The sequence below is a fragment of the Cryptotermes secundus genome, unplaced genomic scaffold, assembly GCF_002891405.2.
Source record: "Cryptotermes secundus unplaced genomic scaffold, Csec_1.0 scaffold3482, whole genome shotgun sequence".
Classification (NCBI taxonomy): Eukaryota; Metazoa; Arthropoda; class Insecta; order Blattodea; family Kalotermitidae; genus Cryptotermes; species Cryptotermes secundus.
In genome coordinates, this window is record NW_019720794.1 from 4,651 (window position 1) to 16,816 (window position 12,166).

At 41.3% G+C, this 12,166-nt stretch overlaps 1 long non-coding RNA gene across 3 annotated transcripts; it reads left to right on the forward strand.

The window, feature by feature from the left end:
- Positions 1-6: 6 nt before the first annotated feature.
- On the forward strand, positions 7-11,340 carry LOC111873604. 3 transcript variants are annotated; one of them, XR_002844406.2, is made up of 7 exons: positions 7-926; positions 2,370-3,270; positions 5,592-5,676; positions 6,957-7,077; positions 9,004-9,127; positions 9,737-9,828; positions 11,094-11,340. It is a non-coding gene; the product is annotated as an uncharacterized LOC111873604 (long non-coding RNA). The 3 variants fall into 3 exon arrangements; XR_002844407.2 differs by lacking the exon at positions 6,957-7,077 and having other exon boundaries at positions 10,526-11,340; XR_002844405.2 differs by lacking the exon at positions 6,957-7,077.
- The last annotated feature ends 826 nt before the right edge of the window (positions 11,341-12,166 follow it).

Consider the following 12,166-nt stretch of genomic DNA (forward strand, 5'->3'; position numbering starts at 1 on the left):
TGGCTGAAATGTTGGGCCCTTCTGCTATAGAAGTAACCCCCAACAGAAAAATCTAGGCTGTCCAGTGTAGTGAGGGTAGTGTGTGAGGCTGATAATTTCACTGTATAAAAGCAGTTGTTGTGTAGGCTGTTATGAATTATTGATATAAATCTGAATATCAACTTGGCACACAGAACAAGGTTAAAGATTATGCAGGATTTGAGGTTCTCATAGGTGGTTACGAAGAGTTCTCTCTTTTCGGATGTAATGTGTGAAGTATGCTGAAAATTAACCTGACATTTCAGAGGAAACTTGCAACCTGCTTCACGCTTGTTCCCCCCTTCATTCTTTGACCCCAAAGATGAGGATTATACATGTTCCTACAAAAGTTGGTTGATTTTCAGCATACTGCGCAGTGTTTTTTCCCAGAAGATAGACCTCTTGATATATAAATACAAAAGTAGAAGTACTGAAAGTGAATAGCTGGTGTCTGGAGATGTTGGGGAGGGAGGTCCAGATAAAGTTGGCACAGGAGGCTAAGACTCAAGTCAGGTTGTTCAGCCAAGAAGAACACAAAGCACTGGTATTTTGTTAGTGGTTTGTTTTTGAGTGCTTCCATTGTCACGTGGTATGATGATAGATGAACTGGAAATGATTTGGAAGGAAGTGGTCATTACCTAATTGCTGTACTATCCTGGTATGGTGTGGAGAGACTGAGGAAAACCACTAAAACCTTGGTCAGAATAGTTTGTGTTAGTCAAGTTATGAACTGAGTATCTCCTGAATACAAGCCTAAAGCAGTGCTGTTGGTATTGATTGTGTTCTGAGGGAACTATTGGTGTTCCAGGTTCTGCAACGTAATGGTGCCTGTGTGTGAACTGGTTGTCTTCAGAAGTGCTGCAGAAGATGGGCCATTTTGAAGTGTCAGTCAAGCCATGTGATGAAGGGTGAGTTCAAATTGTGGATATCTGAATGAACCATTTCCCTGCATAGAGCTGGGGCCTGTGTAAGGCCTGCAGATCAGTCACTGGTCCAACTAACGCTTAAATATTATAACTACAGTTATCCGTTATACCAGGACCATACAAGCTCTCTGAAACTGTTAGGGGTGGCTTCACACAGTACTGTCAGTCCATTTGTCTCATCAGCAGATGTATGGAACAAGAAGAGAAACCTCAACACATACGGCTGTTTACTGCTAGATGTACATTTCCCACCCTTTGATATACACTTCTTATGAAAACATTTGTGTAGTCTTGTCTCCCAAACAGTCAATTTCTATTTGTTTCCACTCTGTAAACAGATAAACTGTGAGTTACAGTACAGCTCTGTATTTCAACCAGTCATGTCTTCATATGTATTATCCTTAAAATAAAGTTACTTGGGCCTGCCAAAATGTACTGTAACGTGGATGGACAGCGTTGCTAGGTAACCGTTAAAACTCCTCGCAACCAAATACACACAAGGCAACAATAGGAGTACGGTGTTTTCTATATGGTCAGCGCTGTGACTGCTGCTATGCATTGTTGCGATAAACACTTCTCTACAACAATATGGGCTGTTTTATGCATGGTCAGTGCAGAGGCTATATTATGACAGTTACAAATAAAAGCAGCTTAAGTTTTTAAGTGATGGTGATGAAGTGGTTCAGCAGTTGAGAGTACAAGGACAAGAATGGAGCATGAATTGTGAAGATTAATTGAGAGCAAATTGGAACCAAGAGACAACAGGTCAGCATGTGAGGGTTTAGCATGTTATTTGGAGACTGTGTGTGTGCTATAGTGCAGTGGAATTGGGAGTGTGTGATTTAGGGAGACTGTTGGAGTTCCCATGTTATAAAGCCATGAAGACTACTGCAGACAGACTGAAGAGATCAGTGCATTGTGATTGTAAATTGTGTAAATCAGCAACAGTGTTACAGTCGTAGTTATAACCTGTAGGTTGTTAATAAAACCAATTAACAATCCAAACCTGCATTTCAATCGCCTAAACACGTTACAGTACTGTGCAAGTTGCAAACATTGACATGATTTTTCAGATGCCACTTACCATTGGTACTGTTAAGCTAATGAGCAGTGCAGTTGTCAAGTTCAGCCATTCTACAGCCACTTGCCTCACCTCTTCAATGGGTGATAGTACATATATTGGAAACTTACATTTAAATTTTGTCTGGAATTATACAATGTTCATGGTAGGATGTCCCATCACTGGGCTCTGCATGTTGTCCATCTGTCAGCATGTGATGATGAACTGTTTGGACATTTACATGAAATTTTGTACAATCCTGGGATGTAAAAATAGCAACAGCGTAAACTTTGTGGCCCCCAATTTGCTGCTTAAAGATATCAGTTGGAACAGAGACAGAATAATAGGCTTTGAATCTGTTTCAGGTGCAGTTATCTCCTTCCTGTTGGTAGTGATGGCAGCACATATCAAGTCGGAATCCAGAACACGAAGGAAGCTGTAGAATCACATGTCATGGACTGGCTATTGGCCTGATCGGAGCTCCAGGTGCAACAGGTTATGGTGATGTGTTCCATTGCATTTCCTTCCCTGCCACAGCTACATCATTGTTTTGATGTTCAGTCTTAAAAATGCACCAGACATAAGATTACATCACATCATGTAAGCAGAATAATAGAACTGATATAAATACAGGTTCTGGGGTCCAGTGTCATGCAACCAGAGGGCAGCTGCCTGCATGTTACTTGTAATTTAGCCCTGCAGCATGTTCCTCTGAAACACTGGTAGCCACCAGCAGAACTACACGGTCTCATAGCCCAGAAGAGCTCAGTGTTTATAAATAATGTTTTTGTTGTGGTGAAAAGTTATTGAAAGACACTGTAAAAATTATGTACCCCTAAACAACAGACCAACGACCCGAAATTAACAAATTTGAGCATGTGATGGATAGGAAGGATATTAATGCATGTCTGCAATGAATGAAAATGGGAAATGTAGAAGAAAGCAGATTTGCAAAGAACACATTTGGGAAATATGTATACTGCACTGTTACTGGAAGATGTGAGATTTATATTCTGTCTCAATAAATTCTGTCCTACTGTAGGCTGTTCACAGTTTGATGTCTGTGTCTCTGGTATAACCCACCCTCCATATAGCCCTGTTCTCTCTTGCTGTGTGTCTATTTACGTTTGTATCAACACTGTGTTTCCAGAAATGTTACTTCCTTCATCAGATCTACAAATCCAGTCTCCCCTCAAAATAATTATGCACAGTGAAATCCTGATCTCGAGGAACAGATCACACAAGTGGACCTGGCTACAGGACCAGGTAATTGGTTTGTGTGAAGTGGAGCTCAAAAATATTCCATGTTTCTAGTGTTCACTGAGGAAGAGTATAGCTGACAGCTTGTTCAGAGTCACAGCAGGTAGCCATGCTTGGTTGGCTGACCAACTGTGCCGTTATGTAGAGAGAGAAAGTCTGAGCTAAATTCTGGGGAAGAATCTGTAGTGTCCAAGGTACAACACAGGGCAGATTTAGAATAGTGTTGAAACCTGAAGGCTTGTAGTGATGATGTAGCCACCATTTATGAGGAAGATTAGTTGAGTACCCTAGCATGAAAAGAAATAGCCCAGTGGCAGAGTGCTTGGTTCATATGCCAGAGGGCTGGTGTTCAAACCGGCACCTAATTATTGGAATTTTTATTATTCTGTTATACTCCTTAACAAAAATTGTGAAATTTTCGAAATTTAGAATTATAATCGATGGACCATTGTGGGAGTTATAATATTTGGTTAAAATTAGGGTTGCTGAAATATGGCTGCCCTGAGGAGGGTCACATATTTTTAACATGCTCCAAGAGCGGATATTGTATGATTGGCTGGACATGAGAAGCAATAGCTCATTGGTAGAGAGCTTGCTTTGTGTGCCATGGTTCCCAAGTTCAATTCCTTGTGAAATCAATGAATTTTTTCTCCCCTAAAATACACCACTGCGAAGGGTGTCTAGTAACGTTTTCATTGTAGAGGTTGGCAGAGCATTGCAAGTTGTCGAGAAATTGAGTCGAGTACATGGCTAAACCCTCGACTGGATGTTCATCATTTCATCCTCGTCCCATATATCGAGGATCACAGTCGAAGCATCTTCTACGAGCTTTTGGCCGAGGATTTTACTGTAGAGCCATAGTTGAAGTCATTTCTCCAAGGAATGGTAATGAAGAGCCAATCAGAATTAGGGGGCGGGGCCTGGTATATCATGTCATTTTAGTACTTAATGCACTTTCTGTGAAGACAGCAGCTAATGTAAACAAATGACCGAGTTTCCCTCCGAATGACCTACTTTTCCCTCTGTGTGACCTACTTTTCTCTAGGGGTGACCTACTTTTCTCTATGCATGTCCTTGAACGACCTTGAGGAGCCAATCAGAATGAAGAGGGCGTGGCCTAGTAGATCCTGTCATTTTAGTGCTTAATGCACTTCACATACATAAGGCAACTAATGTAAACAAATGGCCCCTTTTCCCTCCAATTTCCCTTTTTTCCCTCCAAATGACCTACTTTTCTCTCTGAGTGACCTACTTTTCTCTATGACTGACCTACTTTTCTCTAGGAACGACCTTCAACGACCTTCAAGAGCAGAACTTGGTCGCAGATGATGTCGTCTCTCCGAGGAATGGTAATGAGATTCAAGGGGGCGAGGCCTAGTAGATCTTGTCTAGCTGCTCTATACAGAAACTGCATTCAGCACTAAAAGGACAGGCTGTACTAGGCCCTGCCCCCTGATTCTGATTGGCTCTTCATTACCATTCCTCGGAGAAATAACTTCATCTGCGGCTCTACAGCAAAATCCTCGGCCAAAAGCTCGTATAAGATGTTTCGACTGCGATCCTCGATATATGGGACGAGGATGAAATGATGAACATCCAGTCGAGGGTTTAGCCATATACTCGACTCAATTTGTCGACAACTTGCAACACTCTGCCAACATCTACAATGAAAATGTTACTAGACACCCTTTGCAGTGATGTCTTTTAGGGAGGAAAAAATTCACTGAAGTCATACGGACTTGAACTTGGGAACCATGGCATACAAAGCAAGCTCTCTACCAATGAGCTATTGCTTCTCATGTCCCACAAATCACATAATGTCCGCTCTTGGAGCATGTTAAAAATATGTGATCCTCCTCAGGACAGCCATATTTCAGCAACCCAAATTTTAATCAAATATTATAACTCCCACAATGATCCATCAATAATAATTCTGAATTTTGAAAAATTCATATTTTTTTAAGGACTATAACAGAATAATAAAAATTCCTCTGCTTAGGAGTGTTTGAACCCCAGCCCTCCAGCACAGAAGTTTTCTATGCTTACAGTGAGCTAATACACCATATATTTTGGAGGTTAACTGAAGTGTTTCATATACGTTGCATTGAGTACAGTCAAAAGACTGGGCATTTACCTGAAGTGTTCTTGCTTATACAGTCTGTTCTCTGTTTTGCACATGGTGTCTGACCATACTCATAGTTTAGCATATAAACTTGTTTCCTCCTAAAAGCAGTTTATATTTTATTAGTTTAATGTGGCATGTCTGTGCCTTTTGGAAATACATTCTTAAATTAATTTGTTTAATCTGTACTCTGTTATGTCCACAGTTCTCCCCTTGTAGGTGTGTAGTGTGCTTGAAGCTGGATGGTTTCCACAGTGGACACTGACTTTTGTTCTTGCATCCAGGATTTGGTAAGATCAGCAGTTATTGTTTTGGAACAGAATCATTTTTAAGCATGGGTTGTGGAGGAGCTCAATAATGCAATGATGACATATGGGAGGTGGGAGGAGTCAGATTGTTCATTAAGTAGGTATGTGTGACAGTTTACAGCTGGCCTTTGAACATGCACCGCATTGCTCATTCATCACAACAGCATGCCTGCCCAAACGTCCCAGAAAACCACAGAGTTTGTGACTAACAACAACATGGTTATCAAAGAAAGTCGTCTTCTGGGTTTAGGCACCGTGTATTCTTCGTTTCGGCCGACGTTTCGGAGGAACGAAGAATACACGGTGCCTAAACCCAGAAGACGACTTTCTTCATTGTCATCGCCGTGAAAACCTCAAAACTAACATGGTTATCGTTCCCCATTCACTCTACTTGCCGTACCTAGGCCCCTGTGATTTTTCTTTGTTCCCCAAATTGAAAATGAAACTGAAGGGACACTGTTTTGAAGCAGTGACTGAAATACAAAGGGAATTGTAAGCGGTACTCCACAGCATTAAGGAAAATGACTGCCATGGTGCTTTTGAAGTGTGGGAAAAATGATGGAATCACTGTATACGTTCCCAAGGAGACTTCTGAAGGAGATGGCAACCAAAATTGAGTAAGTTGAGCCAGCATTTCTTTTTTTGACCTTGTCTGGGAACTTTTCAGTACACCATAGAAATCCATGTGTTCATTTTTGAAGTTCGATTTTAAATAGATTTACAAGCTCATGACATTTCTCCATTCATATGTTTTGTTTCACTTTTGAAATTGCCAGACCAATCTAACATTGGGTGCTAAAAGCTCCCTGCAAGAAGTGGAAGAAGTTGATTTGTTGGTTTTCTGGTTGATTCCTGCTGTGGAGAAATGTCGCGTGTGAATGAAAACGTTTTGAGAAGGCAGTTTGCTGTGTTGTAAATTTGTGGTTGTGTCCTAAGCCTTTGTTCAGGCTCTATGCAAAGATGTGTCTTGTGTGTGTGAATGCAGCTTGAGGAAGAGATTTCATTCTGAATAGGACTGGATTCTCTGATGATAGGGATAGTGGTGAAATATTGCCATAAATAAAACACAGTATTAAACAGTCATTTATTGTCATCACATTTAAGTACATCTCTCTCTTTATAAGAACTGTGGTTTGTAAATACAGTACAACCAACTTGTAGATGGGTTTCATGTGTGGAAAATAGAGTACATTTACATTTTATTAGTTAGGTCTATAAAGTCTGAAGGAAGTCAAAGTGTTAACAGTGCAAAACAATTGCAGCTGCAGAAGATATGCAAGAATAAGGCAGTGGGCTGCTGTATGCGCACAGGACCGAACTGCATGAGCATCAGTGCAGTGCAGTGCAGTGCAGTGCAGTGCAGTGTAGCGTAGTGTAGCGCAGGTAATTAGACCTTGCAGCAGATATTCTTATGTTGAACATATTAACATGCGCATTGTACCCTTACTAAATCAGGATCTTCATTTCTGTGCAACCTGAATGTTTGCCATTATCTGAGAGTCCTGAACCAGTTCAAACCACTCCAAACTTTTCATGCCCTGTTTCAGTAAAATCTAGCTTAATGTTATCCCCCTCATCTAGGTGTGTCTTTTCCACAGTCTCTTTGATGTTTCTCAAAATTTTGCTGATTTCTCTTGGTTCCTTGATTTAATGACCCTAATGGTATGAAGCTCATTATGTGTGCTTGTTCAGTTGACTTGTGGGTTGCTGCAGAATCTTGAAGGCTGAATGGTTGAATGGCATCGTGATCTGATGTAACTACTCAGTCACCTTGTACTCGTACAATGAAGAAATCACAGGATGATATCAGAAATGTGGAGACAGTATAAAAGCAGTTCTGTTGTTTATTTGCGAAAGTTAGAAGGGGTGAGTTAGGAAGGACAGGAAAGGAAGCAACCACTTTCCAAAGGAAAACTTTTGGGCTTTCACCTTGGTAGGAGTAGTAGTGGCATTTTGGGATCCATGTTTATATCCTCCTGGTACTGTACAACAAATTAGTAGATATCTGAAGGAAGTGTTTGTGGCTAGGCGTGAGCAGACTTATTGCACGAGACAAACTGTAAGTGTATTGCAACTGTTGCTATCAATATCCCTGTCATATTGTTCCGCAGGCACATACCTGGTGGGGGATATGTGAGGCCTGGCATGGCAAGGCATTATGAAGTGACCTGGAGTGTGTTATGATGGTTTCTGCTTTAGCAGCCAATACAGGAAGCAGGTGAACTTGGCTCTCAGATGATCCCTCTCATTGTAGTATTTGGAAGACAAAATATGTTAATTCTGGTCCAGTGCTAACCTACAAAGACCTTATATACAGTATAGGAACTTGAAAGTGTTTTTGCAAACGTTTCCCTCTTATCGCACAGAACTCCTGGGAGTTTGTGCTAGTCAGTTCTGGAGATGAATGTCACTGTCAAATGCAGTAACATACTTCTGAGCTGTGTTGTTGCTAGTACTCAGGACACACATGAGCAATGCTGCAACATGCTCCTAAACCAAAGTGCATGTAACAGTGGAGCTGGTACTGCTGCACAGGAATGTGTATTTCATCATCCAGGTGGAGATCATACAGCTGGCACTATGCCGTAATGTGTTTCGAAGGTGGAAGCAGCGTCTCTGTGTCACGTCTACAGAACACTTGAATGTAACTCACCTATGGACTGTACAGACATCAGCCATAACAGCAGTCAGTAGATATCACACAATAATTGGGACCATCCCAACTGAGGGTCCACTACTTGTGTAGAGCTGATCTGTTTCCAGAGACAGTCACCCTCTAGGGACGCACTCCTGCAAATGGCCACAACACTTGACACACTGCAGACGAGCTCACTTCACATAACATTCTATGGACAGATGAAGGAAGTTTGTTCAGTGTCCACCTCAGGCATGGGATAATTGTTGGGGACATTGTTGTGGTGCCCCATCTGCTACATGAAGATGTACCCCTAGCTGTAAGGCAGATGTCATGTTTTAGCACAAAGGTGTTCCAGTGCACTGGACATGGAGACCTCCTTGGTTGCGGGATCCTGTCGGGACAGAGACTTCAAGCAGCTGTAACAGTGGTTGATGGCAACATGTATTGGAGAGGGCACCATGCCAGGCACTGCTTGGAACACCTTGTGTGACTACTGGGTGGCCCATAGGTTGATAATTCAGTAGCTTGTGCCACTTGACAGTGAAGTGTATCTTGAAAACTGAAAATCACAGGACACGTGTTGTACAATATATTTGACATTATTCCTTTTGTTTCACTCTGTGCAGCATGTTCAGATTTATATTTTGTAAAGCTCTGTATAATTGTTACAGTATATTGGCAGAGTGTGAGCTGTATCAGTGAAGAAAATCTGTGTCGAGTTTGTGGGTGAGCTAGGATTGTGCATCATCTGGCTCTTCAGCTGTGCACCAACTATGAGGAGCCCCTATACCACATGTATGTGTCATCTCAGGTTCATTCCTCTATCCCAGCATGTGTGGACCTTGTTCGGTAGATACAGTGGTGAAATGTAATTTCTACAATGCATTTTAAACTTAATAAATTTTATATCTCATATAACCACCCCCAGCTCAGTACGACAAGGAAGTAGGCAGTGCATAGAGAACTCCACAACTCCTACTCCAGCTGGATGTGAATGACAGGACCCATCATATATGGGTGGTGAAGGGAGGGAGGCTTTCAGGTAGTTAGTATAGCAGCATATGTTTGGTCTCGTCTTCAGTCTCATGACACAAGATTAGTGAATAGCAGACAGTGGTCACTGTTCTGAGTGCCTTGCTTTGCCTGACATGGTATGAAACGAGATTCCCATTTGAATATTATATTTGAAAATGACAGCTCTACTCCTGCTTTCAGGCGTAACTCGTGTTAGGGGGAGCTACATGTAGGCTTGGTTGGTGGCATTCATTAGAACAGGTCATCAGCCAGTCAGGAAATAACAGCACTTCCTGTGGTTCAATCCTTGTCACTAATGAAAGAGAAATAAATCTTGTGCTGTATTCTGTGTACATCACAACAATGTGTTAACACCATTTTGCATTGCAGGCCAGATAGTAGTCCATGCTGGACAAGTGTGTGTGCAGGGCACTTCCAAGATGGTGCAGTCTGTGGATGCAAGAATTCCACAACCAGAGGAGGTAAATAAACCAAGTTAACTTCTCTTCCATGTTGCATTGCATTGCATTACATTACATTACATTACATTATCACACTTTCATCCAGTTAACAGAGTTTCAGTGACATTTAAGCATCAGTATCAAGTAGCAACCAGGAAATGCTTGGAAATGCATGAATGACATGAAGGAATAGGGCTGCCAGGGAGGAGCACACTGATGCATATTTGCACACTTCTTTTGTGGTATTACTGTCATGAATTGAAGAACATAAAGCAATATCTCTTAATATAATATAGTTCAGTACAAACAAGCCAGAAGGTCGCGGGTTCAAGTCGCGATGAGGTCATTGGATTATTTTCAATTGACCTAATCCTTCCGGCCGCACTAGGCCCTGGGGTTTCCTCAGCCTCTAACAGAAATGAGAACCAGGAGTTAATTAAATAATTTTCCTGGGGAGTGCTGCGCGGCCGGCGCGTAAGGCTGACAACCTTACTGCCATCTTTGAGCTGATTGTCTAGATAATGTGAGACCCTTAACGTCTCACAACCCTATGGGCCTTCATGGCCTGTTACTTTTTACTTTTTACAAAGCAGAGTTGGGTACAGTTTATTGTATGTTAGTATAATATACTATATAGCAATCTTACCACCTGCAGATTTAAAGTATCTGCAGTCTGCCTTTTTTATGGAGCTTTGGAAACCATGGTATTTGCCTTTAGTTTGTGCACACACTGGGAAAGTGTGTGGCTTCCACACAAGATCAGCATTTACTGGAGGTCATAGTGTGATGGCATTTGAAAATGTTGTCCTTCTGCTGCTATGTATCTGTCTCTTGTAGAAGACTGCCAGCCTCACTGCCATTCATGACCTGATTTTATATAAAATGTGGTAGCCTTAATGTCTCACAACCCTATGGGCCTCCATAGCCTGTTACAGAGATAGCTTTACTTTTTATGCAGCTGTTTCTTGCTTTTTATATTCAGTGTCCAGTTTACTTCTGAATGTGCTGTTACACGTGTATTGTGGTTAGTGAAGGGAAGGCACTTAGGTTAGAAGAGTGAGCAGTTGCTGCAGCCCCTAATCTTGCTGACTGTGGTGTAGATTAGAAATGTAAACCCTGCAGTTGGTTGAGATTCTGTTACTAGTGTTTAGGACCATTTTGAATATAGTACAGAGTAGTACACGACATTGGTGTGTTATAAAAATTGACATGTTACAGTCTAATGTGGAACATTTCACTCTCTTGTGTAGCATACTGTGTGTTCAGTATATTTTCATGTGTCACAGTGACTAAAGATGGGGTTCAAGTTGGATCTGTTAACCACCTCGAGATCGTAAGTAAATTAATTATTGCACTATTGCTGCTTTACACAATTTGCAATCACTCCACACTAAAATCTTCCTTTTATCTAAACTAGTCTTCACAGATTTCTAACACAAGAACCATAACAGCCTCACTCAATTACACACTCCAAATATTACACATAAATAAATTGTTCACAGACCGACTTCTAATTCTTCCATGATATGTATGTGGTGGCCATCTTGTAGTGCACTCAATTTCACCTGTTACTTCACAACATGTTTCGGCAACATAGTGCCATCATCAGGTGCTTTATTTACGCTAAGCTATTGCATTGCTTGCCATTATACGTCTTTGTAAAATTATTTAAAAAGTACATATTTGTCAATTATAATAAATTTGTAAATACTAAAACTTGTTAAGATTATTCATCTTATGTGTCTTAATTCAAACTCGCGTATGGTTCTTCCACTATGGGAGTTGTGCACTACAAGACGGCCACTGCATACATATCATGGATGAAAATCAGTGCAACAGGATGCTAAAATACAACATTCTAATTCTTCTTCAACTATGAACTTTATTGGCTATATCCTACCGAGAACTGGCTTGCTTGCTTGCTTGCTTGTGCGCCTATGCCACTGCTACTATCCATAACTCATAACTGCCCCAAACATATTCTGTCACTTACTTATATAGCTGGGCCGCGCCATGCCTCAAGTGGGATTTGTGGTGAACAAAGTGGTGCTGGGGCAGGTTTTCTCCGAGTACTTTGGTTTCCCCTGCGAAACTTCATTCCACCAATTACTCCACAATCACCCTCACCTATCATCTGGGGCTGGTACAATAGGCCAGAAGTGGCCATAGTATGAGGGACTTAGTCCAACCCCACTAGCAATAAAAGAAAAATACATTGACTTACCTCTTACTGAACTACACTCTCGTATACCCAGCGTTCAGACGGAATACCTTATCAATGGGTTAATTCCATCCGTTGTTACACAAAGAACAACCCGTTTCTTAGGAAATGCTAGCCTTACTTAATACAGAACACCTT